General features: G+C 43.8%; 1 protein-coding gene across 6 annotated transcripts in view; it reads left to right on the top strand.

Moving 5' to 3' along the window:
• sema6cb (semaphorin 6Cb) overlaps positions 1–22,736 on the top strand; it is a 153,110-nt gene that overhangs the window by 53,047 nt on the left and 77,327 nt on the right. For all 6 annotated transcript variants that reach the window (XM_087179090.1, XM_023425499.2, XM_023425498.2 and 3 more), the window contains one exon: positions 8,650–8,813. The gene's annotated coding sequence lies outside the window, so the exon portion shown is untranslated. The remainder of the gene's footprint in view (positions 1–8,649; positions 8,814–22,736) is intronic.

The following is a 22,736-nucleotide window of genomic DNA, read 5'->3' as shown; positions in this document are numbered from 1 at the left end:
GAATTTAAAAAATTCCATGCAGCTTTTTTTTTTGCAGCTTTTTTTGTATTTCATTGATTAGAAAAACATCAGGTTCAGATGAGGGGAGGAGAAAAAAACCCTCAGAATTGGACACGTTTCAGGCGCAGTGTGCACGCCGCCCCAGAGATTTACATCAGCAGCTCTGTGGGTGAGGACGGCCCTCGGAGATTGCCTTGGACTGTTGCCACTGGTCAGATTAGAGACACAGGAGAAGAAAAACCTCCCAACGAACAGCCCCGACTCTCTTTGCCTTTGTTCTGTCCCCAATCCTGAACATTTTATTTCCAGAGTGTAACAACTTATATTCTGAGAGTTTGCCAGCTGTTTACATTTTCTGCCTCTCAGCAGCGAGGCTTTCTTTGCAGGATGCGTTCTGCTGCCGGTGTTTACCGAGGGGTACGTCTTGTGTTTGCAAGAACTGAGTGGGAGAAGGGGATTTAGTGTTTTTTTTTTGTTTTTTTCTTCCTGTTCATGATTTGCATGATTTTCAGTTGGGAGCATTGTGGCAGCCTGCAGAAAAACAAATAGTCATATAGCTCAGAGAGCAGGCAGAGATTTGACAGCTTGGATTCCTTGAAGGGGGCTTGTTCCTCAGTTATATGTATCATAAACGAATGTCAAGTCTTTTGTCCACGGGCAAAAAAAAAACTCTAGAAGTTCATGAGCAGCGTTTTTCAGGCCGAGCTGAGCAACGGTTCACTGACAGTGACACTGTGATTACAGAAACCATTAATTAACTCCAAGAGGCAAAATGTGTAAAGATTGATCTTGTAACTTCTAATAGAGAAAATTGTAACACGGCATGTTATCTGAAAGGTCTTGTACATCACAGTTGGTTTCTTTTCTGTCTTTATACCTTTTCGTTTTTTTGTGGAAACCGCAGTGATCTCTGTGATATTTTCCGAATCTTGAAACATATCTTCAAATACACATTTAGATACAGTCCAACCCAAATATCACAATATACCATATCCCCGGGGGGGGTAATCACATATTTTATGTATGTCTTTTACAGTGCCTTGCTCAATTGCCCCACTGCAGTTTGTTGTTGAGACAGAGCAACATACAACAAGTTCCCTACTTGTAGGAGCTCCTACTTACATGGAGCATGGAGGTAAAAGTTTATTAGAAGGCATTGACTTTCACCGGGTGTTAATTAGGGCCGAGATCTTCAAGAGCACCTGAAGGTCCCATGAAATTCGACACGCAAAACTGATTTAGCGATCGACCGCTGCGTACAAAGAAGTCTTGATTTGAACAAATCAAAGGGCCGAGCGTCTCCTCTCTGTCAACATGGAAGGGCCAGTGTAACGCCAATTATTCCGTCATTGCCGTTTCTTTGTCAGCTCACATGACGCTCACTCATGATGTTTTTCAATTTAGCTGTCAAAGTTACTGGAAGGACGTGGGGGGGGGGCAAATACAATGTATTAACAAAGCAGGGGACACACACACACACAAGCATCGCACTCTGCTGTGTGCACTGTTTGGCCAATAAAAACGGAAGAGATTCACTAAGGCAAATCAGATATGAGTAGGCATTCATACATCCAAATTGATGCGTCACTCAGTGGGAGAGAGACGATTGCCGTAATTGCGAAGAGGGAGGGTGACAAGATGTAAAAACAATGCCAATCTCTGTCTGTGTATCACACACACTCACAGACACACACACACACACACACACACATTCTGTAAATAAAAGCTGGGAGAAATGAATTTGTGCCTGCAGAGGAAAGTATTTGTATTGTTGTGTTTGCATGAATATATGAGCGGAGGTGTTTACAGCAGGGCATCTGGGGGAAAAGGGAGCCTCTCAGTATAATGTGCTCTTTAATAAAGACACAGGTTGGCAGATTGGGAGTGTCAGTGCATGTGGCATAAAGCCTCTTCAGGTGATTTATGAGCGCACTGCTAGGCTATTACATTATGGGCCCCAGTCCTATTCAGTGAGGGTGATAAGAGCAGACCACCTCTATTGAAACACTGCAGGTACAAGCGTTTTGTTTTAGTGGAATATCACTGCTTTTTGATAAAGGAATTAAGTATGAGGAGAATCTAATCATGCTGTCTGTGCTGCAGCTGTAGCTCATCTATTAGGGGAGCGTTTTGTGCTTTTTGTCCTTCAGAGTTTGCAGAGCATGTTCGAGGGAAGATGGCTCTGGATTGTTTGCATCTTCATTGAATTTCAAATCGTAAACCTCTCTTTATTGTGTAAACAATATTATGCATCACTTGTTCTCGTATGAAGCAACCAAACGAAAAGCTATTTTTTTTTTTTTAACCTCCAGAGGACTCCCTCAATTTATTCTGGAAGAATTCTCACCAGTTACTCGCCAACAATTTTTCTGCTTCAGTTTGGAGCCATGCTGCAGGAGGAAAATGTGCTAGTCTGCAGTTTATTCCCACTCTGTGTGGCTTTGGACCCGGTCTTGTGTTTGCAGAGGGAGAGAGGCCGACGCGGCGAGGGCCAGAGTTCACGCCGCAGAACCACCGCAGCCGAAAAGGCCAGTTGTCAACCGCCGGCGGAGGGGAAAACGACGGGGCATCAGCCGGAGCGGGTTTCGAAAAAGGACGAGTCAGGGTCGCTTTCAATTAGCGCAGCATGTTGTCTCTGCAGTGAGCCATGGGGGCTGAGAGGAGGAGGTGGGAGGTGGGAGGCAGCTTCGGGCTTAGGGAAGGAGAAAAGAGAGGGAGCAGGTAGAGACCAAGCCAGACGGAGCCGAAGGCAGAAGACAAACTGTTGTTTCACACTGTCGTCACCGTGTAGAACGGATGAGTGTTGCACTGTGGTAATTCTTTAGATGCCGTCTTTCCTTGTGGTTGTCAACCTGCAGGTTCAGCTTCATATTTTACAGTCAAATCTTACCACAAAAAAAAAAGTACTGGGTTACACGTTGCATACAGGAGTCTGACTGACATAACCTTCGTCTGGGTACAAGTGTTTCCTTATAGCACTAATGTCAGAATCTAGGAAAATAAGAAACTCAGCCCCGTCAGCAGATCCCAGAGAATTAACATACTCTGAGCTCGGGTGGATAACATGTTCTTTGTGCGTTTTTTTTTTCTTGTTTCCAATCAGTCCTAAAAGCATCTAAAGGTCAATGGAGAAACTTGACAGTTTCTGAATGCTGGATGGATGTTCTGGCTCCATTGTTCTTTGGGATAATGTGCCAATAGATTCCAGTAGTGGCAGTCCAACAAAGCTCCATCTTCAGACATTTGCCGCAGCGGCGGAGTCGAGCAGGGATGAACTTTGTCAGATATGAAGGACTGACTCGGAACTGCCTCCCAGCAGGATGGAGGAGCAGAATAATTAATAGGTGTAATATTCCACTTCATCCTGACAGCCCCTCAAGAACTCATTTGTGACAATAAGGCATAAAGACTCATCTCGCTGTCAGAAATACTGATAGAGACCAGTCTACTTATGATTCATGACGTTAGATAAGAGGACCAGAAAAGCAGGCCCATGTTGGCAAAGTGCATCATTGGCAAGTCCGGCTCCCCGTCACTGATGACATCATTATGTCCGAGGCGTGAGACGGATATGGACGACAGCCTGCATTGCAGCGTAACAGTATTTCCTTGTAATTTTTTTAAAAATCGGGCCAAATTGTGCGTCTTCCTCAGGCTTCTTGGAGATAAATCATTTGTTTCCTGAAGTCAAATCGGCACAGTCGCACTAAAAAACATACTGATGCATGCTGGGACTGTTCTTCCCCAGAGGTTGGCGAGGGCCAGCAGAGCAAGATACGACTCGCCATGGTCTGCTGGTGCAGCGGGAGGCTGAGACAAATAATGCAGCTCCCTATTTGGAAGGCATTATCCCCCTCAGAAGTGTGAGGCTATTTATGTTGAGTGTGGCCATACCGATGTGCCAATTAGTCTAGCACTCAGAAACTCGTAGATGCGTGCCGGCCTCGCCACTTGTTGGGGATGAAGACGTGATCTGGACTGAAATGAATGCTGCGGTGATGTTGATGCGGGGTTCGAATGATTTGGGTTTTTCATCCTAAAGCCAGTTTTTTATGAAATGTTTCCAATAATAATTGTTGACCATGAGACACTCGGATTGTTGATTGAAAACTGAGAATAATTGAAATAAAGCACAACATCTGTGAGTTGAGTCCAGATCAATTCTGCAATAAATATGTCCTCAAACAAAAATGTAGCACATTCATCATATTGGAGGTTATACAATAACACTAAGTGGCCAGTAATTGGTTTTTAAGTATCAGTCCGAAATATGGACAAATTAATTTTAGTCTATACTGAAGAATAATTAGTGTCTTGAACAACATTTAAATTGAACAGAAATCACATTGTGTGGAAGAAAAGACGCTTTTTTTTGATGTTCTTCTAAAGCCCTCGTACTATATGCCGCAGCTTTGATGTGTGTTTTATTAGTTTTATCTCCAAAGGACAGCGGGGAGATTAAGAGGAACTCAATCTCCACACACCTCTGCACCTTTTAGCAAAAATGTCTGTGTTCACCGACTCTATCATTACACACATTACAGGAAAACTGGAGAGTAGTGGGGGCTTATCATGTCATGTTTTCCAGATAGCGATGGCTAACAAGACACAAATGCGGGAACGAGATGTGGGGAAATTGTCTCAAATGAAAACGGCAAATAACAACGAGTGTCTTCTCCACTTAGCAGAGTGGTCAGTGCGGTTGAGTTGTTTTTCTTTCTCCGTACGCAGGTGCATTGTGGAGAGAGGCCTGCAGAGAATTGAGCAATTTATTAGACATTTTTAAAGTAATGGGTAGTCGGTTGGACTTTGATTGAATTCTTGTTTATTACACAGACTCTGGCTTTTCTTTCCTGAATTGCGCACTCATCTCAGAGGAGAAACATGCATTCCTAATACGAAAAGTTCTTTTTTTAAACAGCCGTAGTGAATATTTTTCAACCAGCCGGGCTCCTCTACCCTCGCACTTGTCAGGCCCCCAGTCTATTACATCCTCCTCCTTTTCTAAAAGACGGCAATTAATCTAATTAGTAATCAATCAGCCGTTGGGCCTCCCGCCTCCTCTGTGCTAATGGAGGATATGACAGGCCTGGACCTTGCATTATTAATACCTCCATTCCTGGAGCCTAGGGCCCCCCTGACGCCCGCAGCCAGGGGCCATTGATCACTACCACAACCCAGCGAGCACCGCAAGGCCTGCAGGGAAATATCTAAAGTAGTGGGAGCGGAGTTGGGAATGTGGTGTGTCAGTCTGTGTGGGATGAACCTGTTTAGTGCGATTTAGGGTAATTTTGGTGAGGGAAGGATTTGCCAACTTTGCTCAGGGAAGGCTGATTGGATGCAAAAAATCCTGAAAGTGAGATGTTGGCGCGGTGGAGCACGGGGGTCTGCAGGGGAAGCTCATGGTGCACTTTTGAAGGAGATGAGGGATTGTACGAGCGGTGTTAATGGGAATGTTGTGCTCTGAAAAGCTCATTTGGTTAATGGGGCTCACCTCAAAACTATTATGGCAAGATAAGGGGGCCTCTCTGCGGGACTATTTCTAGAAAATGAGATTAGAAATTATAGGACGCCACCAGCGCCGGGGCACAGTGATCGCAGTGTGGCAACGAAACAATCACGGCAACATTATCCTTCATCTCCCATGCGTTATATGAGCACCCAATCTAATAGCCCCAACAGCTGAAGTTACAGAGCCTGATAACAATCCCACCAGCTCACCTCATTCGCTAAAATCGATATTGGAACCTGCTCTGTTCAGGCTGGAGGAGAAAAAAACAAAAACAAAAACAAAAAAAAAAAAAAAAAAAAACGGCTGAACAAAACAACCAACATCCAACAGACGGACACAGAGTCATCCTGTGTCCTCTTTAACCGAATCTGCTGACCCTAATTCATCTAACCTCTGTGCCAGCAGCTGTTAATCATGTTGGTTATCCAGTGTGCATGTTGTTTTTGAGGACGTTCTCTGAGGACTTCGGCGGTTAGGACAATAATTCACTATCAACCTTCAGTGGAATCTAATTATGATGTCATCACGTTTCGTCTGAATCCATCGTTTTATTTGTTTCGTCACATCATATCAGTTTGATTATTTTGGTTGTTTTTCATAACATTTGCAATGTTTATAGGGCGGAAACTGTCCGTCCGCTTAATTGATCGACACAATTAATCAGCAGCTATTTTTATTAATTGATCAATTAATTGTTTGTCATTGGCAGAAAATGACAAAATGCTGCACCCTCAATCTCTTTGGGTTTTGGACTGTTTGTTGTTCCCTTTGTCTATAGGAAACTTTATTTGTTATTTTTCAACAGTTTCTAGACCAAACAGTTACTGAATTAATTGGTTTTATTGATAATGAAAATAAAAATTTGTTGTATCCCAGCATACAGCTGATAAATTAAAGGTCCCATATAGTATAAAGGTCTCTGTCCATGTGTAGTGTGATTATAGATCAGGTCTAGTTTCTATATTAATACTGTGAAAGTATCAAAGCCTCAGTCCACAGAGAAATGCACACAGCTATATTCAGAAACTGAGTCTTAAAACGAGCCGCTAGGACTTCGGTAACTTTGTGATGTCACAACAAAGCAGTCGCTGGCCTCAGCCACGCCCCAAGCCCCGCCCACTGGCACCAACCATCCAACCTTGCAGGATTTGGACAAATGATGTGATTTCATATGCTGTAGTCTTCACAGTCAATCACTTAAACACATAATGTTGGGTTCCTTTTGATTTGTTATCCATCTGCATGTCCGCAATGAAGGAAACATTCTTCTGACCCTCGTGATATTGGTTTCGACCTTATCTCCCAGCTCTATTGATGGTGATGATTCCTGACAGGAGAAACAGCTGCGGCCTGTCCACAGTGTGACCGATGCGGGGGAAGGTGGAAGTGAGTGGTCAGAGGTTTATGTGTAATGGAGCCCAGTAAACTTTAAATACGTTTACAGAGGTGACATCACTTTCTTTACTCCACCAGGCCGTTTCCCATGACTAAAACCTGGTGTCATTCGGCGCTGCGGCGACTAACCCTTTCCACTCACCAGCTGAAGCCCCTCCCTCTCCTGTCTTTCCACCACACAGGTTAAGTCACCATAAGCCAGCGTGCCAAAGCTCTCGCCGCGCTCTGCTTAATTTGCAGAAGGCTGGGGCTGTTAAGTATTTACAGGCCTTCAGTGGCTCCGTGGAGCAACGATGGGAGTCAGCGGTGATGTTGATGTTGCTCACAGCAGCTGCAGTCAGCTGCCTCATTCAGGAGGGATTGGGAAAGCAATGCAGCTTATCTGCTGCGCTGTGCGACTGAGTCAGTGAGCTGGACATGCTTTATCCTTGGCTAAGGATGTGAGGAATCGCTCTGCGGTCACGACCTTAATTTAAGTGCCATGTGGGTGTAGGTGTATGTGTGTCTGTTTAATAGGAGTAAAGCCTGGTTACAGGAAATCCATGGACCAGTTGCCATTAGTCACCACCGGCCATCAGGGGCGGCCTCTGTGTGTGTGTGTGTGTGTGTGTGTGTTCTGGGGGTTGCTGAACTTGCAAGAACGGATTTACAGGAAGTTCATCTGTCACCAATTCTCCTCGGTGTAATTGTGGTGTTTCTGTGGGGAGGCTGGGTAAAGGATGACGGTACAGTTGTTGAAGGGAGCTAACGACAGAGCAGTGCTGGTGTAAACCCCGGCTGTGCCCCCGTGAATGAGCCTCCAAAGAGCAGAGTTGAGCTTCAGGCGAATGAAGAAAGTTTCAAAGTTCTGCAAAGTCCAGAAAGATGTGGGGAAAAAAAAAAAAACCTCCCAGTAAAACATGATGAATGAAAAAGCCTGTGAGAAAATAGAGTTTCACGGGTGATGCTGGGATCACCGAGGTAGCTGCAGATGAAGCTGTAGATTAAGATGGGTCAGAACTGAAGGTGACACCGGGTCAGCTGGTTCACCTGCACACTGATACTACTCCACCATGATGGTTTCTTTCTTTTGTTGAGCTTTGTTTTGCAGCCATCCCACGGTATATCAGTCCTGCTATTCTGCACAATATTTCCTCCATATTGTTATGAAAACAAGTTTTGGATGCCCACACAGTTTACCATGAGCGTAGGCACGTCAAACTGCATGGTGCATTTGTGTGCTGTAAGATAACTGACACTCGGTATATATGCACAAAGAGTGTGGGAGGAGGTTTGGACGTGGGAACTGAATAATCATGAACTCGTGGCTCGTCTATATTGGTTGTCAGTGTGTACATGCTGTGATATCATCATCGTACAAAAGAAAAACAAAATAGGAAAGTAAAAAAAAAAAAAAGAAAGTAGTACAAACACAGAGCCGTGAAGCCCCTCGGCCGTTTTCTTATCATCGCCATGTTGCGCCTGTGACCCGCCACATCTGGCTCTATTTATGGCCTCTCTGCTTGTGTTAGCTGTGATGTTATGACAGCAGAGTGACTGTGGAGCTTACACTAAGAGGACACAGAGCCCGTCTCCATGGGGGCTCTTTAGGTCAGTGCCCCCATTTAAACAAAAAATAAAAAAAAAGACAAGCCCCAGAGGTTTTTCAGCAGTGTGTTTGCAGTGCAGCTGCTCCTCTCGTGTTGTCCACTCTCATATGGTTTTTTTTTTGTTTTTGTTTTTTTTTATGTTTTCTCTCACAGGAAGTTTACTGAAGACTGAACGCTCTTAGAGGGAGAACCTCAAAGGGGGGGTCTCAGCCCCTAACGCCCCACCAACCTCCCCATCTTCAAACCCCCTACACCCCCTGAGAGAAGTCGGAGGAACTGGTGGATTGGGAAATCATTTCGCGCAACAAAACCTGTCTGTAAGTTCAGTTGTGATGCTTTTTACACACATTTAAATGCCTCCAGTTTCTGCTATGTTGAGTTTTGACCTCCTTTTATTGTCTGATTGCTTCTTTTTTTTGTGTGTGTGTGTGTGTGTGTGTTCCTTGTGGTTTTGGAAAAAGCACTCGACCTCTCGATCAGGGATCAATAGAATATCTCAAAATACTATCTGTTTGCTTGTGGTATTTCTGTTTGTGCATGATAAAGACAATCAATGCAGCTCCAGTAATGTTCGACATGTTCCCTTAAAAAATACAACACAAACAAACAAACACAATAATGACAGGAACGGCAGCAAAGCTGAATTAAAACAGATTCTAATTTGGATTTGAATTCCTCTGCCAGATTCTTATTGGTGAAGAGAAATACAGCTGAGCTCTGCCCATTTTGCTTAAGCAAAAACAGCTACTGAAATCTGTTTTACAAAATTTGGCAAAAAGAAAAAAAGATGAGAACCCTTCAATCATAATCAGAAAATGTTTTTAACGCTTCTAAAATGCGGAATAACATTTAATATTATTTGATGAGCTCAGGATCCCTTTTAAAATATTACATTTCATATCGGTGCCAGCTTCACTGCACAACTACAAACTGTACAGAAATGAATCCTTTATAGAAAAAAAAATAAGCTGTCTGTTATTTTGAGCAATTTGAGTTTTATTTTTTTGTCAGCGACTTCAGTTTCTTAAGCAGCGCTCTTATCTGAGTGGTGATGTGTTTTTATACGCGCTCGATAACACACTCGTAGAAATTCTTCACAATACAGTGGGGCCGTTCAGATGCATGCGGGAAATAATGACATATTTGTCTACAATAATTTCCAGTTCAGACACTGTGAGGCTCAGATTGGTCACATTAATGGAGAGGAAGCTTGTCTGCCAGTTAATGGCTCTCCCCTATCGCACCCATAGCCGCTTGTATAAACCGTGATTTTTGAAGTGTTTTTCCAAAGTGACAAAAAAGACTCTCGAGAGCTTACAGTCTGTCTCTGCCTCACACGCCCAGGTAGACAAATAAACATGGGTTACGTCCCCATGAGCTCGTATTTGCAGCGATTAAACAGTGCAAACGCTCACCGACGCTATCTCTTTATTCGTGCCCACTTTCAAAGCGCCGCTATTGTGCCGCGCGATCCCTCGTTCGGCCGCCCGTGCCTAATGCGACATGAGGCCATTGTGGGGCATTGTGTGTCAGTTAAAGTGGATGGAGGGCCCACCACTTTTCCATTGCTCTCTGCTGACAGCGGGGGAAACAATACGCGACGGACGGGTTTTGGAGGGTTGAATATACAGCAACGGGCTTTTTGAACTGGATCGCTGGCATCATGGTGGCATGAGGGCTCCTGGTGCAGACAGCCATTTTCTGCCTGTCATTATTGATGACACAAAGACGTATCAAAGGGGGTGAAATGGGACAGAATGGTAGTCAATGCGGGTGCACAGGCGTGAAACATGATCAGACCACTGAGCTGAATAGAGGTATTATTGTGCCAAAAAAAAAGAGAGAGAGAGAGAGAGACGGAGGCAGAAAGAGACTGAGTGGCATTGCTTTCATATCTTGTCACCCACTCACTTGACAATGCAGGCACTGTGTCCTTCCCACTATAAATGAAGCTTAGCCTGATGCATAGTTTGGATGTATGACCGGTTGTTCATGGCCCACATGATTTACAGGAGAAAAAAAAAACGAAAATCGAAAAGATCTTTGTGTCACGAAGCAAAACATCAGAAAGCTCTCTGCAGATCCTGCGCTCCGCCTCAATCTGCACGACTGTGAAGCAAGTTCAACCCTCACACCTGCATCATGTCATTCATAGCCATGTATTATTATTATTATTGTTATTATTATTTTTCTTTCTTTATATATAACACAGTCGCCGTGTCCTACACCCCGCCACCTCTCTGCAGGAACCGGGTTTTAACACCTGTCTGGGCAGGTATCAAATCAAGGAAACGTTCCACCCAGTCAGTGCCAACAGATCAGCTGTCTCGGTTGGTTGTTTAAGATTAATTTTAAATTAATTCTTTGGCACGTCTGGTCCAGATTTGAACATAGGGTGTTGCAGGTACGTGGTTCGCACCTGAGCCAGCTGAGTCGCCAGGACCCCCCCCCATGTGTATATTTCTTGCCTTTGCCCTCTGATAAACTCCAGTTGACCCCTCTCGCCGCTCGCCCTGAGGACTGCAGTGTTTGTCAGTGCCCTTATTTTCTCCTTATTTTCCTTTTTTCTCCTTCACGTTGTTCCCTGAGTCGTGCTCTTGCTCAATGTTAAATGAGGGCAAGGCCACACTTGGATGTGCTGTGACAAATTGGCACAGAGGAGGCAGATGGTGACGGGGAGGAGACTGGTTGTCATGCCATTTGCTGCAGCGACATGAATTGATCTCCGTGCCGCAGAGCAACCACACATGCTCCACTTGTGTAATCCTGACTTTGGTTACCCCATATACACACACACACACACACACACACACACACACACACCCCAGCGAACTCTTGACACACAAGCCACCCTACATCAGCCTTCCGTCCCCATTAGTATCAATGATGTGTGCAGCGGAGGCGCTTGCTAACTGTCAGAGGCTCTCTGCTCGGCTCCGCTCGGAGAGCCAAAGGGATGCTGAGGGATTTTGACAAAGAGACAGAGCTCAGACTAATGGTAGGCTGGTGGGACTCTGGGAGCCTTAACACGCAGCCTACTATAGAGACACATACCGTCACTGCTGTACTGTACATGTCGGCAGGCTGTTCTATTTACAGATCTGCTGTCTTAACAATGTTTACCCATGAGGCTCCGCTGCAGCTTGACTAAAATCCCCATGGGTGTTTTTCATTGCAGCATGACGTCTGTTAAGATCATAGTTTGTCTGACAGGACTGGCATTGCTTATTAGGCTGTGTCCCTGGGATGTGAAAATGTTTCCCCAGTTGGGTATTTTTTTTTTTCTTTACAGTTGCATTGGGCAGGGACTTTAAAAATACACCCATCTTAGCTGAAGTCATGCGGGGCTGCACCAGGGAGCGGTTGCCGGAGCCGACAGGAGGTCAAGAATTAAAGACAAAGTCAACTTTTCTTGCTAATGTTGGATCTCTTGACCCTTCGGCAGAAAGCATCACAGGTCAGGTGGATCAGTGTGAAGCTTGTTGAAGCTGTGTGTGTCTGTGCGACGGTTAAAGAGCAGCAGCAAACCTCACCGGACGCCTCACTAATGGAATTCACACCTTTTTTCTTTTTTTTTTTCTTGACATTTTGAAAAAGCCGCTGTGCAGAACTACATTTCCTTTCACTTAAAACCACTCGCAAATGGACAAGCCTTCACTGCAAGCCCTGGATTTTATATCTAATATCTTATTTAAATTACTTGAAATAGGCGACATTGAACTCTAGTTTGTTTCCACCGTAAAGTAAAAAATATCAGCACCTCTGTGGCTCTTTCCAAATAGCATATGTAAAGATTTATGGATCAGCAAATTTGAAACATCCTCATGCTGCTCTCCTAAGTGTCCTCTGCTTCAACGTCCTGTGCGTTCACTCTGAACTTGGAAAATGCGGCTTCAGTTTTTCTGCACCAAACAACACACACTCAAGATGGACACATTCACGACGATGTCAAACCACCTCACCTCAGTGTGTGATTGCTTTCACTGAATATTTCCTTCTTCTTCGAGGCTTAAATGAATAGAAAACAAACGCCCTCTTCACCGCCTTCCATTAAAAGTTCTCTCTAGTAACACTGGTGAAACTCATGTTGGAGTCTCAGTGTAACTTCTATGATTAGTGTGAAAACCCTCCTCTTGTTTTCCTGGAGTGGAGGAATATCTTGACATGTTGTTCACCAGTCTTCCCTCTGTTTACAGCGGACACCTAACGAGCTCTGTAGTTAGCAGACATGAGCTGTACTCGAACATCTGAGTTGCGATTCCCAGCAACTGTAGTAAAAAGTAGTGGAAGCCAAGCTCACAAGGTTTGGCCGCAACATTTGGAAGTGTGTTTTAATGTCTGTTGGCTCCCTGAGTAAAGCGCCACAGATGCCGCTACATATAAAATCAACATGCCAACCAAGTGTTTCAAATTCCTACATCAGTGTTGAGTAACTGGCGTGTTTTTCAATGCAGAGCCATAAAAAGCTTCAGTTTGTAGCTTAAATAACACAAGTGAACATCACCAACTCTTTATATGGTGTTAAAAAACACAGAGGAAACCAATCTGCCCGTCACTTTATGGCTCCAAATTGAGGTAACCATAAAAAAAAGAATCCAGGTTTTCAAATGGATGAGGTTCGTTAATGGATCAAATTCTCTTTTCATTAAAAGCCAGCGTTCAGTCTGCAGGGGGAAGGAAGGGATAATTAGTGGCTCGGGGTCTCAGATGTGTATAAGAGACAGCTCCCTCAGCTCCTCAGGCCACCGGAGGGAACATAAAATGTAAATGATGAAAAGCGAAAAAACACAGGAGCAAAGTTCTCAAACGGTCGACACCCGTTCAGGATTTTCCTCTCAAGCAGTGAAAAAGAATAATTTCAATCAATCTGAGCTGGTATTCAACGGAACGACAGAGAGAACTGTATCGACTTTCCTCTGCAACACTTCTCTCAGACGAATGTTTGGACTTCAAAGAAACTTTTTGCTGACTTTCATGTTTATCAACGGCTAATTATCCTCACGTGGTGAAGCCGAAATGATGCAACTCGAGGGGGCCAAGCAAGAAAAAAAAAAAAAATATGCACAAAACCTCACACAGCATGCAACTTTCCACATGCTATTAGACAGTCAGAGACGCTGGACAGGAGCCAGTTTCTTACAAGAAAAAGGCACAAAATTCAATTGCACGTCCATGTTCGAGCACAGAGAGCACGCTGTGAGGAGAAAAACAGCCCCTCCATTCGCGATAACAGCTCTTTCACTGTCAGCACAAACAATCTGCAGACCTTACCCCCCCCACTCCCCCCAAAAAAAAAAAAACCAGGACAGCGTTCACATTTGCCATATTCACAGAGAAAAGGAAAAGCTCAGAGAACGTGGAGTGCGAAAACAAATCTGCAGCCCAGTTTAAATAAATCATCTCCCTGTAATGGGGAGAGAAATCCCCTCTTAAAGAGCGTAACTGCTTCTACGGTGTCAGCAAACATGGCTGCAGCCCTGCCGCACACCGCTCTGCCTCAACATCTGTGTCAGGAGCAGGATCCGGGTACCGTGGCTGTGCGCCTTGCTTTAACCTCAATCCTCTGACGTCCCAGAGCAATTTGCATCCCTGCGCTCGGGTTTGAAACATTTAGTAAATTTGGATAATGAGCGTGGGATCATTTAAAAGTTGAGGTGAAAGTCAGGAAGCCCTCCAAAGCGCGACTCAAGGCTGTTTATAATTACAATTCAAATGAGCAAAGGGTCAACAGTTTAATATATTTTTGTCTTAAACAACACGCAAAGGTCACAAAATAGTGAAATTTAGTGAAGAGTTGGGCCTGGGATTTGGTTTAATTTATGGTAATATTCTCTGCTATTGAATAATATTTACTTTAAGGGCAAAACCCAAATTAATTCAATTATACTAAAGTTCATATATTTGCCTGTTAAAGTTGTGTCACTTTCACCCTTCAGATAACTACTGCACATTAAAATTGATCCACTTGGACAGTTGGCTGCGATTCAAAATAGCTGCTTGAGATGGAATAGGATCTCTGTTTTTTAGCCTTCGGCTGTTTGCACTCTTCTGCTTGACACCGTCTCGGTGCACGTGTTTGCCAAAGAGAAATAGTGATTTGGTTTTTTTGGGGTTTTTTTATGCCTCGGTGCCGATGACAGTCAGGGCCAGAAGCATCATGTTTTCAGGTTCTGTCCATCCGTCGTGAACGTGATATCTCAGTAACACCTTGAGGGAACCTCTTGTAATTTGACACAAACATTCATTAGGAGTCAAAGATAAACCGATTAGAGTCTGGTGGTCAGAGGTCAAAGATCAAAGTCACTGTGACCTCACGGAAAAAACGTTTTCAGCCATAACTCATGAATTCATGCGCTAATTGTGACAATTAAATAAAGTGCTAACATTTTATAACCAAAGGGTCGAAGGTCAACATAATCAACATAATATATAATCAGCGCTGTAACTCAGGAAGGGGAGATTATTTCCTGCAACTTGGTGAGTTGGTGGCAAGGCTTTTTTTTCTTGTTTGTGCCATCACTGGTGGACTTTTATTTTCTCCCTGTCACCAATTAGCTTCAGGTATCTGATGTAATAGCAGTGGCTGAAGGTCATTCGTAACATTAGATTAGCTCTGTGTCTATATCTGTTTTCCAGTGTGTTTGGTTTGTCGTCAACAGGGTTTATCGACAGGAAGGGACAATTTATTGAATGATAGACTTCAGGGTTTGAGTCCTCTAAATGTACTCTATCCTAACAGAGTGTGGAAATTGTATTGCGGGCAGCGTTGGGAAACAGCCAGCTCAAATAGATCAGAAAGCCACACAGTTATAAACTGAACTTCAGTGTTTTATTTTCTTTTTTTTCTTGCGAGGCAGCAGCACATATAGCGACCTCAGCCCTGGCTGCAGCCAAAAGACTTGGAGGCGGGAGGCGAGAGCGGGCCTCAAAGCTTTGTGTTTTTTAATGACAGAATGTGCTCCGTAATTGAGAAGACTGATTAAAAACCCTTTGTGTCATGGTCCGGGCGGCAGCAGCATATGGCCGAAGGGCTTAAGCACACAGAGAAGACATCTGCAGCACCAAATCACTGAGACTGAAGCAAGGGAATGAAATCACAGAGATTAAAGTGACTCTGCCTCGTTCCTCTTCTGGAGAAATGGCTCATTTGTGAATGCCACCAGTCAGAGTTTTTAATAGTGACACAGTGTAATGCTGTTGTTAAAGCTGAACGACAGTTTAGTCTAACAGGCTTTTTAAATTGAGTTATTTTGGCCAGTTTTTGAGCAGACACTCGAATTTGATGATGGAGTTTAGAATAATTTGTTAGTTGGAATGTACTTTATTACACACTTCACACAGTAACACAAAGGCGAGGGAATAATAAATGTTGAATTAGTTGTAAATATGCCAGCACAAGATAATGTCAAGTAAAGTTCAGTCATGCATTGCAACAATAACATACATGATCCGACTGCAGCTGCAAACATTCATGTATATAAAGTCAAAAGGCTTCTGCTGCTGATGGATATATCTCGATTCAAAAACAAATACAGTAAACACAACAAACTTTGGCGCTGTAGAACATACAGTGTGAATATTGTGCTTGTCAGCACTAAGGTTTCACAAATAAAGCAGATTCATTCCTTTGGTGCTAACCTGCAAACCCCCACCATCGTCCCTCTGGGCACATTATTGATTTTTCTCAGTTTTAGCCTTAGTTTTAGTTTGAGCGTGAGCAGATTTCTCAGAAACTTTACAGTCGTTGGGAGTCGTGTAAACTCCCCAGAGCGTTCTCCCTAGAACCCAAAACGGTCTGTCCGACTACCTCTCTCTCTATTTAATTCTATTCTATTTTATTTATATAGTCGTAGTTAGTCAAACTCACTGGATGTGAAACGGTGACACTATTTTGCAGGGGCACCGTGTCGCTGCATCCTGGGCTCGGCGCCCGCCCGAGATGAATGTGATTGGTTTAAAGAAACGCAGACAATGCAGCCAGAAAGTTTTTTTTTTTTTTCCTCAGTAGCAGAATGATAATGGGAGCAGCCAGACCGCTCCCCAGCACTGACACGGTGCTGTGGAGATAGATCTGGCTATGCAAGACTAAGTCCAAGTAATCATAACATACATTATCTCAAAGTACTTTACACAGTAAGATCAAGACCTTTCAGTGTTATAGGGAGAAACAGTTTCCACCATGAGAAGCTCTTGGTGACTGTGGAGGGGGGACAAACCCAGAAACCGAACCGGACTCAGGGGTTTCCGTCCGTCTTGAGTAGTTGGGTTGAGAGGAGAGAAATGGAGGAGACAGGGAGACCAGGAACAGCTGCAAATGCTCTTTTCAAGCCCTGTCAGACTGATAATAATAGTAATACAACTATTATTTACCTTTCCTATTTATTATTCTGACTCTCCGGTCTATGGAGGCTCACCTGAGAGCTTGTTCCTCCTCCTCAGTTTGGCTTTTGAGTCTTTGTGTGCTTTTATCTTGCCAGACTTTACAGCTCCCGGAACAATCTCACCGCTGTTCTGGTTTTAAGTGATGGTGTCAATTATTGAAAGAGGATCATTTTTTATAGCTCTCACACAGGTTCATCAGTACCCGGCACATAGTGTTGAAACGAAGAACAACATGGCACCTGCTCCACAGAGGCTCGTACATAATGAAAAATATGCAGCGATTGAGCATCAAGGTCATCGCGGCGGAGGATTTCTCGAGAGGGCTGAGAAATCATCGGCAGAGTGAGCAAATAAGGCCAGGTGGCTGATGAACTCCAGAATAGTTTGACAAACCCTATCACCAGAGACAAATGAAAGTGTCAGCGGCCACCCTGTGTGGTATCACATTCCCTGTGTTGTTCTGTGATAAGCCTCGCCGCTGATATGAGCCAGCAGCACACGGCTGTCTGCAGGAATGGTTTGAGGACGGAGGTACAGTAACAGGAGACCCGGGCAGATGCTTGTCTCCGAGTATTGATTGGGCCAGACGTCCAGACGCAGGCTGGGCTGGTGGCCACTTCTCTGTTCATCTTCGGCGCAGCCGAAAGGAAGTGTTCTGAAAATTTGACATGACACACTGTCACACAGCGCCAGCGGCTAAAGGAATTTATTTCCTGGGTACATACATCCTTTTGCTATCACACATTTAAAGACACCAAGCTCCGTTGTGTCACTCAGAGACACAGGCAGTTTGAAATTACATTCTCACGCAGTGCTTATGTTGCACGCCGTGTGTCCTTGTTTTGTTTTGTTTTTTTTCCTGTAGTGGCTTTTGTGTCAAAAAAACCTCCTGGAAGCCGCAGCCACACGTCACTGCAGAGCTGTACATAAATAATGGCTAACTGCATAGAAAAGTGGCAGAGAGGCTGAAAAGAGTGTTGTGGTGTGGATGTCAGTTCAGTTAAGGTTGCTAGTAAGTGTGACAGGAAGATTTACGGTAACTGTGACATAGGAAAGTGGTGTGTTGTTGCGAGTTAGGTAAATTCATAAAGTAACTAATTTATCATGCAGCTAGCATTACCAAATATATAACCAAGTAAATAATAAATACCAAGGTTCAATGATGTGATGTGCTTACAACAGTCAGCTCATGCAGGTCAGGAGAGGATATTCTTTTGCTCCATTTTAACAAGCAGGAACCTCCAGGGTTGAAAAATGAAGCCAACACTGAATTGCCAAAAACTGCAATTCCTCTAATGGCCACTAGAGCTCTGGCTACAAAAGTGAGTCAATCCCCATAGACTCCCATGTTAAAATGCCCAACTTTACAGCAGAAATAAACATGTTTACAGCCTGGTACAACAAAAACAGTTTTGGTTTCTGTAGTTAATTTCCTACTTCATGACAACTGTGAATTTTTATGTAACTCACCTATTTAATATTTATTAAGGCTTAACGTTCTGCATAATTGAGGGTGTGGCTGCTTTAAGTGAAAGGAAGGTGAACGTAACCAGCATTTGCGGAAGTCTCAGCTCCACACACGCCCCACCTCTTTGCCCATGCCTGGAGTAAGGCAAAGTCAGGCACTGCCAAGATGACAATTGCAGAGCAGCTCACTCTGAGCTTCAAAACTGCTTTTCAGAAACCTGTGGGTGACGTCACAGAGGCTACATCCATCTTTATTTACTATGACTTTTAATCGCATTTTATCAAAGAGAAGACGGATACGTAGCCATTTATGACAAATTATTGTTTATTGTTGACATATGTTGTTTTCTTTTTTTTTTCCTACATATGACAATCGGAAACAGGAATAGATATGAATTAACATAAATCAGGATCAATTCATTCTACATGATTCACAGTTGATACAAAAATATAAGATACTTACAGTATATACCCAGACAGCTGCCATCAGTCGTTACATTACTTCAAGGTAAAATTGAGATTTATCTTTTCTGAAATTGTCATTTCTCTGTTAGAAACATTACATAATTGAACTATTAGACGCAGCTGAAACTGCCGAGTCATGCAAGCGAAACAACCAGCTGTTGCTTGACAACTGAGGACCTTTGACTGTGGCTGTCAGATGGGCTGGATATGTCATCTGAAATGCCTCTCAGTATACAAGCGTCCCAACGGACGCACACACTTTCTCTCGCTTCTTTTACGCAGATACATTCAGCCTCTTGTCAGGGCAGCCACAAGAGTAATGGCCCCGGGTCTCCTCCTGAACATAGAGTAATGAGAATCTCAAATCCGACAAACAGAGTGCATTTATCACGCACTCGAACTTAATGACACCACCACCCAGGCTCAACTGCTCGCTCACGCCAGCATCCAGCCCCATTATAGATGGCCCCGTTTGTCCCCTCGCTTTTCCTATTATTATAACTATTATTATTATAGCTACGTGGTCATACCTTGTGGAGGGATGGAGAGAGAGGAGGAGGAAGAGGAGGAGGTGGGGAAGAATAGAATCAGACTCAGTGGTATGTCTGCTTGCTCACAGAGCCTTTGTTTTTCCTCTCTGTCTTATTTCTTCCCCACCACCCGCCCAACCCCACCCCCCTCTCCATCCCTCCCAGTGTGACTCGGTCTATTCTCAACTTCTTTTATTATCTTTGTGTCTGCTTCACTCGAGCCTCTAAAAACTGAAAATGCAGATGAGTGGAACACTTCAGCGCAGGAATGGCGAGCGTCGACAGATGAATACTACACACGCCGCTTTGATCTACCACTATGAAGTGTTGTTTTGTGTTTTCGGGGTGACATGCAGCTTTGCACAAGGACTCTTAACTTGAGAAACTTTAAAGAAGTGTCTGTCAAGGAAACATGGATTTTCAAACGGTTCGACCTCAACTAAGCAGCATGTTGCTTATGTTCAGCGATTTAGAGGGAAACAGTGACTATTTGAGGCTATTGTCTTATATTAACATCCCTCAGTTTAGTGGTTACACATGTCCAGGTAGACGTAATGACTTCCTAATTACAATGCCTATATAATCCGCAGTGTCCATTGCAGTGATCTTTACGTTGGGAAGAGGGAAGAGATATTTGAGCCGTAATTAGTTGGTCTTCTAAGCAGGCCCCGTCGCTTCTAATGACTGTTGGGGATTTAGACGGAGATAAGAGCTTATCCTTCTTAAGTGCCGGAAAGACGACATTATCTAAACTGAAATCCAGGCCGAGCTGGAACACGCAGCTCAGACACATTAGACACACGCAGAGACGCAAGCAGCCAACACTCTGACTTAGCAAAAACGTCAGCGCCCAATGCGGCAGTAAAGACGCTGCGTTGTCAGAAGAACAATGGACGGCGGTGATTGATGCCTGTGATGCCGCCTCAGAGAGTGAAGCAGACTGGGGGACGGGTCTATTTAGGAAAGGTTCATCTAACACTCATTTACTGTGTCAGCTCAGGATCTGGGCTAATTTCTCCAGCTCTGACTCAGACAACCTGAGGCTAAAGGTTCAAGCTTAAATCGGTATGAGCAAGGCAGTGAGAGTAGTCATGTAATAACTCCACACTGTGTGCAGTCATGTGAGGAAAAAACAAAATTTGATTCAAAGGAGACAATATTAACAATGTACTTTCTGTTAAAGAAGCTGTGTGTAAGTTTTGCTATTGCTACATAGCTAGCATTAGCATTAGTAGCTGTTTACTTCCCAGTCTAGAGGAAACGTTGCGAGTTCAGCATCAAACTTTTTTGTCTACGTTTAACACAGACTCCATCACGTGGCTCATCAGCTTGGCCTCCACTGATTTTCTCTTGTGAAATAATTTGGAAAGAAACAGTGAAAGTGTCTAAGTCATCAGCATGAATCCTACTTTGTTTTCTCTCTATATATCTAATCTGCAAAGGGATGCTAGATGAATGTTATCTTAAACCGTGTTGTAGCTTTAAAAAAATGTCATTGTTTGAAAGATGCTACTAGGTTTTGTATCTTGGATGGACCTAACAGCACAAACTGACGGTTTCATAATCCTCTTGTCTGTACCAAAAGAGAATAGTATTTGCAGCAAAGTGCTCTGTATTTAGTCTTTTTTTTTTTTTTTTGTAGTCGTGTTTAATTCCTAAATCTTGAAAAGCTTTAATGGCACGTCTTCTGTTTGCAAAAAAAGTAGTGAGCTTTTTTATTTTCAGAAATGATAAAACAGGCAAAGAAGAAGAAACAAAATGATCTCCACCATGTTTCTCTATAGCAGCAGAATCTAAAGTGCTTAATTAGTCCCAATGGAAAATTGCAGGCAATCATACCACAGGGGTAAAGCTTAGGAACGGTCACTTTTATTCTTTCGTGGTGTCAGATAATCATCATCATCATCATCATCATCGTGTATTTGTCTCATTCGACTACTGTGACTTACCATTAAAGTAATCCAGCACTGTTGATAATTTGGTGCTGCCTGTGATGCTCAGTGCAATTGAAGCAAGACCTGCCAGCCTGAAGCTGAGTAGTGGAATTGATTGTCTGGCTGATTCCAGACCAGTGAGCTGTGAGACACTGTCATTCCTCTCTCCTCCTCCTCCTTCCTCCTCCTTCCTCTTCCTCTTCCTCATTTAGATTTACTGTCTTTCCCGCTGTCACTGTTCATGTCCCGTTCCTCTGCCTCGCGCCCGAGCTCCTGCTACCTTCGTCCCATGTACCATGACACAGTGTAGCCTTTGATGGAGGGAGCCACACAGCTCCTTAGTGTTGGATTGCCCGTGGCCATTGACTTTTCTTGGGAGTGACGGAGTTGTTAGAGCCATAAAATGAGATAAACTGAGCTTGAAAGCTTCTGGGTCTTTCAGTGTGTGTTTAGATGATATCATCAGTGTGAGACAGCGGTAATAAAAGTGAGGTCAGCTGCCACCGTAGGCTACCGCCCTGAAAGGTAGCGCTGTCCTGATACGACTGCTGTCTCATTTCATCTCTCCTCTCAAGGCTCCTGGTGTGTGATGAAGCTGACGCGTGGATGTCGGGTTTGAGCAGAAAAGGCATTTAATAATTGGATGCATGCTCTACGTAGAGAGACTGTTTGTCCCAAAGACAATGATAAAGTGTTTAATCTTCCCAGGAACAGTGAACCACACAGGCATGATGATGCCATTATCTCTCCGAGGCACTCTCGCCGAGAAGCCTCACTGTTACCCTTGATTTATATTTCCCTTCATCAGCATCGACCACTCAGATTGCAAAAATCATTCATTTATAAAAAGCCGGGCTTGCCGCTTTTGTTCTTGTTCAAGTGAAATTTACCAAACGTGCTTTTGTCACACATTCCCTTGGTAGCCCCCCTCCCCTCCTTATAATCTTGTTGGGGTAATGTGACAGGGATGGATCTTCTGGGTGACGGCTGTGTGATTGCCTTTGCTAACAAGGGATAAAGGCAGAGGAAGAATTTTCACAGCTATTTATCTTCCTTTGATCAATTCTCAACTACTTTGCCTTCCTGTGTCTTATCATCTGAGCAGAAAGTCTCTGTTGTGGCACACTGGAAACTGTGAGCTCATCTTTTGTCAAGACTAACAGAAATAAGCAGGAGGCCACCTCGTTGCATCATAGAGAAAAAAAGATTCTAGGTATCTGAAATCTCATCTCCTCAGCACTCGCACAGTTCCCTCATTTGAAGGAGCCAAAGTGTAGAGATATGCCACTCATAATTCACTCTTCGTCGAGAGGGAATAAAAGTTCCGGTAGATTGATAATTCATGCAGGATGTCTTTCAAAATAGGAAGCGCAAAGACTTTGGACTGCGAACAGTGCAGCAAGCTAATTGGTACCACAGGGGAGATAGAGATCAAAGAGCCTCTGTGTTAATAGTGAAGGCT

Source organism: Seriola lalandi, unplaced genomic scaffold, assembly GCF_002814215.2.
Source record: "Seriola lalandi dorsalis isolate HSWRI2012SDOR001 ecotype SW California unplaced genomic scaffold, Sedor1 jcf7180002054782, whole genome shotgun sequence".
NCBI classification, from domain to species: domain Eukaryota; kingdom Metazoa; phylum Chordata; class Actinopteri; order Carangiformes; family Carangidae; genus Seriola; species Seriola lalandi.
The sequence above is the reverse complement of the archived record's forward strand: the minus strand, read 5'-3'. Positions and strand labels throughout refer to the sequence as shown.